Genomic DNA, 7,370 nt, shown 5'->3' on the forward strand with positions numbered 1-7,370 from the left:
AGATGGATAGTGTTTGGGGTAGTGAAGCACAAGACTGAACACAAAGCACTGTTTCTAAAAGGTGCAAAGACAGGCTTTCTCATGCTAACTCAAGCTCCTCTTAATTACGTTATTCAAACTCCCTCCTGTGTGCAGAAGCATTTTCTTCACTTTTAGTCGAGCATGCTTTTGCTCAGTTTACCTAATGTAAACTTTAAAGATAAGAATAGGGATACTTGCAGAGACGATATTCATTTGGTCAGCTGTATTGAAAAAAACCTTTAGAAAGATTTTACAATGTGAAGAAGACTGATTGCTAAGTGACTAGGAAACATCACAGGAGGGGAGTGACAGGTGCCCCGCCAAAGACACTATGCTGTCCCATCCATCGTGTGCCCCGGTCAGTCAGCTTAAAGGCCCCTTCATCAAGTTCTGTCAGTGGGACAGAACTGCTCACTGTTTGAATGCACTGCACCGAGAAAGAAGTGAATCCTCCATCCATCTGTTGTACTATTGAGCTGTTAAAGCCTGTATGACTCATACAGCACAGGAAATAACAAACAAGGAGAAAAATAATTGTCTTTAATTTAATAGACAAGATGTAAACCTGTGTCCTTGTATGGATTGGTTTCATTGGATGTAGTATAGGTGTAGTTAGCATATCAGGTTAAGGTTGAAGTGTGAAGTTGTTAGTGAGTCTGGGTGTATGACCTGTATGAGGTGCTTACCAGAGGCCAGCAGGTCAAACAGGTGGAGGGTGAGGTGCAAGGGGTCTCCTGTGATGGTCCTAGTTTTCTTAAGATGGGAGGATCTGGTGATGGCCTACAGAGGCGGCAGAGCGCAGCCAATGATTTTTTGCAGCAGGGAGCTGAAAGAAAAGTATGTTCCCATACCGGGAGTCGAACCCGGGCCACCTGGGTGAAAACCAGGAATCCTAGCTGCTAGACCATATAAGATGTGCACATTTTGGAAGCTTCTTAAAAAAACTTCTGTCACTGAGAAATTTGGTAGCTTTCTGTAATAGATCTTGGTTGGTTTAGTTAGCAGTTGGCAGGACAAATATAACTTGATCACAACTAGGCCACAACTGTAAATCCATGGTTAAGATCAGGGCGTTATGCTCCATGACAAGCCACCATGACTGTTTGGTAAGAGGAAATGACAGCCCAAGATAGCACCTGTTAAAATCTGTTAAGTGGCCAAAATGTTACTACATCCATCCATTTACCCATCTACTCCATTCTCCTTCCACTCATCAATGAGACCCTGAGATATACAACCTCTTCTGTTTGTGAGAAAATCTCACATGTATCTTCTAACAAGACACAAAGGGCCCACCAAGTCAGTGCTTTGTGGATATGGCAGCAGTTAGAAGCCTTAATGTTCTGATCCCTGCCTGTTGTCTTTTCCATTGCATTAAGGCAGGCCCTGTAGGGTTTTTGTGGGGGAAATGCAAGGCAACCAGTTACTCTTGGACTGGCAGAACATAATAAGCCAGCAGACCATCAGGAGCAACACAATAACTGCTACATGTGCGATTTAAACAAACTTGTTACTTCCATTCTCAATGAGTAAATCAAGTCTCAAAGGTTGGAGGCATATTTCCGAATCCTTCACAAGTCCCAGTGTATTTTTTTGTGTTGTAATTTCTTTAGAACCCACTTGGGTAACACCTGTCCTCTAATCTCCTCCCTAATTGTTAGAAACACGCAGAGCTTCATCTTGCAACTCATTTGGGAGACATTTTCGGAGAATTACTTGTGTGGGATGTTGTAACGCAATTATATCTCAGCACGCAATGCTGCTCAGGGCTGCTGGAACAACATTAGATTTGATGGATACAGCTATTGAACCCATTTTCATGATTGTCATGTGGCAGTCAGTAACAGCCAACAAATATCCTCCCACGTATTTCTGTGTCCCAAAAGGAAGCTATTACATTCACTTTACACTTTCTGTATTATAAGTGACAGACCATTTTAATAAGGTAAATAAAGCAGAAAACTACCATGATAAATATTTGTATGCCTTCTGCTGTGTTATAATGAAAACAATAAATCAGATGAACAAAACCTCATCTCCTGTATCTTAATAAACTAAATTGACACTAATTATCAAGTGTGATTTAATGACTCCTTGCTCTTTGACAACTTTCAGTTTTTACTGCAACTATTAAAATTACCTCAAATTATCATCTCACACTCATTCACATTTTGCTTGCAGCTACAATATTTTATGTTGTTAGTCCTGTTTTTATTGCATTTTTAACTGCTTTTTTAATATTATTGAATTTGTTTATATATTTACAATTATGTCCGGAGGGATGCTTGTTTTTTTAAATGGAGCTATTCTATAGATATTTGAACATCCCCTTGATGATAAATAAAGCATCTATCTGTCTGTCAGTTCTCCTATAGCTGCTAATATTTTCATAGGCAGCTCTCAAAATTTTCACCAAGAGTTTGATGACAAGTTATTCCACATTGTCTGTGTTTATGGAAGAGCAGTTCAAGACAGCTGTTTTGCAAACTCAGTGCTTTCCTCAGGCACTATGGGAGGTTTGTCCACAGAGGCTGAGATGTTTGCATGTACTCACAGGTCCTTTTTGAAGTTCTGATTCCCATGCACCCATGCACACACACACACGCACGCACACACACACACGCACGCACGCACGCACACACACACACGCACGCACGCATGCACACACACACTGTCTCTCTTTTTAGGGTCACATTCAAACACATAAAAGGCTGATATCATTATAATTGATTTGAGTGGTTTGGTGAGTAGGGTTTTCTGGCACTATTACTATCCCTGCTCAAGCCATCATTTTTTGTTTCATGTACAACAGAGCTGGAACCACAGAACATAACAAAGAATAAAACTATTTCACAGTCTTCTCTTTGTTACCAAATCCCAATGAAAAAAATCCAAATGACTCCCATTAATAGCACTGTGTTTTTATCCAAAGCTCCCTTCTGTTGTACAAAGACAGAATATCCAGACAGTGAAGTAGAGGAAAAAGCTCTTATCTAAGCACTGTAATAGAGATTTAGAGCTTTAAAACATTTAGGAAATGTCTACATTAACATGTTGTACACACTAGGACCGTGTGTGTCCAGTGAATACTACTTCAGTGGGCAGATCTTTCTAGGACTGGATTGGACCCAGTTTGTTTCAGAACTGCCTTAATTCCTGGTCACATCAATTTAATGAGGTCCTCAGAGATTTTGATCCATATTGGCATGATAGTATCACAGAGTTACTGAGAATTTGTCAGCTGATGTGAATCCTACAACTTCCCAAGACATTTTAGCGGATGTGGTGCCTGTGGAGGCCATTTGAACTTTTGAGTGCAGATATGAAGCCAGGGTTATAGAAATACAAAGATCCACTGCTAACTTCAGAAATGTTATTATGAGAAAAAAAATAATTAGAAGGTAATTCCATTGCACTTTCAGTAAACCTTCTTCAGAACATGAAGCTGTAAATGTCATTTCAACTTGCACACTGTCAGGAAAAAAATAATAATAATAACTTATTAATTTTCTATCCACATTTGGTGATATATCCTACAACAAGGATATAACACAGCTTTTTTCCTAAAAATGCAAATTTAGGAAAAAACCTGCTAATATAGCAAACTAATTTCAATTTCCTTTTTTTCTAATTCAAAACGTTTAGCAAATTGCTCTTTATATTTTAACATTTGCTGAACTTTAGATAATGCCTGTCCCAATCCCAGATAAAATGAGGGTTGCATCAGGAAGGACATCCAGCCTAAATTCTTTTCCAATTCAAATGTTCAGATCATGAATGACTGAGATTTCCATGTCAGATCACTTTGGCCCCATGCTATCAACAACTGCCTCTGTTGATCAGCAGGGTGCCAGTGGAAACTGTGCTACTGTTGTCCAAGAGAGGAAAGGGAGAGGAAACGGGGAAAGCATGTTAGGAGGCAGTGGGAGAGAAGGAAAAGCAGGACAATGAAGGTGAGAGTAGGAACTAAATGTTGGGACTGTAATTGGTAAAAGAAGAGAGGTATCTGATATGATGGAGAGAAGGAAGGTAGATATATTATGTGTCAGGTGGAAGGGATGCAGGCGAGGAGCATGGGAGGAAGATTCAAGGTGGTCTACCATGGTGTATATAAAAAGAGAGATGGAGTTGGGGTAATCTTGAAAGAAACATTTGTGAACAGTGTTGTGGAGGTGAAGAAAGAAACTGGAAATCGAAGAGGTGATGTTGAATGTTATTATTGTGTATGCCTCAAAGATTGGATGCCAGTAAGACGATATAAAGTAATTCTAAAGTAAACTGGATGAACTGGAGACAGGAATACCAGGAGGGTAGGCTTAAAACAAAGACAGTGGTGTCAAATGCTAAGTAAAAAGCTTATAGTGACCTGCATGTGAGGTTGGATACCAAGGAAGGAGAAAAGGAATTCTATCGATTAGCTAGGTAAGAATGAGTTGGAAAGGATGCAGCAGGCTAGGGTGATTACGGATAGAGGTAGAAATGTATTAACTAATGAAGAGAATGTTTTGAGATGATAGGAGTAGTTTGAGGAGCTCATGAAGAAAATGACAGCGAGAGGAGGATGGGTGGAATACAGTTAGTGAATCAGGAATTGCAGAGGATTAGTAAGGAGGATGTAATGGTAGTTGTGAAGAGCATGCAGAGTGGAAAGCCATAACTGTGAGGGTATGGAGATGTCTAGGAGAGAGGACAATGGACATTTTAGCCAGATTGCTAAACACACTCTTGGAGAGTAAAACAGTGCCTGAGGAATGGAAGAGTGTACTCCTAACAGTTTTTTCAGTGACAAGTACAAATCCATCTATCTATCCATTCTCGTCTACTTATCCTTGTCAAAGTCGCGGGAGGCTGGACCTATCCCAGCTACCTTAGGACGACAGGCAGCGTACACCCTGGACAGGTCGCCAGTCTGTCACAGAGACAGACAACCGTTTGCAATCACATTCAAAGCTATGGGCAATTTAGAATGACCAGTTAACCTAACCCTACTAACTCCATGTGTTTTTACTGTGGGAGGGAGCCGGAATACCTGGAGAGAACCCATGCAAACACAGGGAGAACATGCAAATTCCACCAAGAAAGGCTCCAGCCAGGTAGCGGGATCAAACAAACGGGCATTGCCGCCCTGGGGAAAGCAAAGCATATGTTGGATCAGAAAGCACTGCACATTTTATATTGTGCTTTACTACTGCCATATATGAGCTACTGTGTAGAGGTCTGGGGAAACACATACAAAAGTAACACACAAACAATAACTATAATACAGAAAAGGGCCATTAGATTAATAAATAATGTGGGGACCATACAAATACACTCTTTGTCAAAATGCAAGCTATTAAATTCCAAGACTTGGTGAAGCTTAAATCAGGTCAAATAATGTATAAAGTAAGAAATAAATTGCTTCCAAAAGAAATCTGTAAATTGTTCATAGAAAGAGAAGGTGGGTATAACTTAAGAGGGAAATGGAATTTAAAAATACAAAGTGCTAGAAAAACTTTAAGAACTATGTCTATCTCAATTGCAGGAGTTAAATTATGGAACAGTCTAACAGAAGAAATAAAAGACAGTAAAAACATAAAACAGTTTAAAGTAAAATATAAAAACCTAATTTTAAATAAGTATAAGAATGAAGACAACGGGGTTAACCCAGAATGGTAATGTTGCTGGTAATGGTGTTGTGGTTCTTTTTTGGGGGTTTTTTGTTTTGGTTTGTTTGTTTTTCCATAACTTGTGTATCTGCAAATATACACATTCTGTATTTTACATATGAAAGAAACTATACTGTGGTGGGGCTTGCTAATTTCTCTTTTTTGATTTATGTATGTTTTGTTTTGTTTTGCTTTACTTTTGTTTCATATGTTGTTTGTTTAATTTAAGACTAAAAATAAATAAATAAATGAATGAGAGGTAAAATTTGAGGGTGTAGGGACAAATAAGTAAATACTTCTGCCTACTCCTTTTCAAACAAATAATGGAATGATATTTTGTAATGATTGTGAAGGCACATGTTTGAAATGTTTGAAATAAAAATGAACTGAACTGAACTGAACTGAAACTCAGGACTGTGAGGCAACAATACTAATCACCATATACTGAAAGATAGTTAATTCTAAAGTTTTATAGCACAAAACTATTTTTTAGAGTGACATGACAACTAACATATACAAGTATTATTACCTAGAGAAACTGAAAAAAAATCCTAGAAGTATGATGGAGCAGTTTTGTTGTGAACATTACACATTAGATTTCCAAATATGTAATCCGCCATCACTGAAATATTTAACCATGTTCATCTACAGAAGTCATTAACTCCAACAAAATGAGCAGTATAAATACACTGAACTGTGGATTGAGAGTCTGCATTACACTCATCAAGTCTCTGACACTGCAATGAATATTGCATTTAAAGACTTTGCTATATGATGTCAAGTTTGGACGGAATGCTGTGAGTTTTGATATGCAGGAAATGCAGTCCTCTTAATTAAATACAGTCATATTGGTTTGACTTTACTAGTTGAGATGTAGTTAATGACAAAATAGCTGAATTTATCAGTGAGCAATGTGTCAAGGACGTCCAAGGTAGCCAAAGACTTCAGCCAGAATACCCAAGTCATACACAGATAGAAGCGCTTCATGATTATTGTACTACAAAACTCTCAAATTAGTCCATTTTGAGCATAAGTCACACAGGTTTGTCCTAACTTTGTTCTGTTTTTATATGGTTTTATAATGGTTACTTGCTCCCATTAAAAGAGAAAAATCCGTGACATGTGCAAACCAACCAGTAATGCCAACCTCCTCCAGGATGTTAAGAGAGATGGAGGCAGATGACCTGCTGTGGCAATCCAGAAAGAGATCAGCAAAAAGAAGAAGAAAGTATATTTCAAAGTATAAAAAGGTCAACACTTCTGCTACCAAAGGCAGCTTATTTTCTTTCAGTTTTCAATGCATTTTCAGAAGACAAAATGAGGAGGCATGTCTGCATAAGGGCTTTGTGAAAGGACAAGAGAAACATACAACTTGTTTCACAGAAACTAAAAACAGGGAAAGTTGTGTAAAACTCTCTAACAGATTTTTTTGTCTCTGTTGTTTTAAGAAAAATTTGGTTTTCAAGGTTCAGCACTCAAAATGAAGCAAATTTTTTAATAGCTTTTTTTATAGTGATAAACACGCGATATGCTGTGCGTGGAAAGTCATTTTCCCCCCTTTCCCCGTAAAAGCAAAGATTATGAGGCGCTTTGAGCTGCAACTATAAAGCTTTCATGAATTGGTTAAATTGTGTTTTATGTTTCACAAAGAGCAGTAAAATTGGAATGTGTTTATTAGCAAATGTCCCAGATTGTTGCTAC

At 38.3% G+C, this 7,370-nt stretch overlaps 1 non-coding gene across 1 annotated transcript; it reads right to left on the minus strand.

Moving 5' to 3' along the window:
* Window positions 1-863: 863 nt before the first annotated feature.
* trnae-uuc (transfer RNA glutamic acid (anticodon UUC)) lies at window positions 864-935 on the minus strand. The gene has a single exon. It is a non-coding gene; the product is annotated as a tRNA-Glu (tRNA).
* Between the last annotated feature and the right edge of the window lie 6,435 nt (window positions 936-7,370).

The sequence above is a fragment of the Astatotilapia calliptera genome, chromosome 15 (assembly GCF_900246225.1).
Source record: "Astatotilapia calliptera chromosome 15, fAstCal1.2, whole genome shotgun sequence".
Lineage (NCBI taxonomy): Eukaryota > Metazoa > Chordata > Actinopteri > Cichliformes > Cichlidae > Astatotilapia > Astatotilapia calliptera.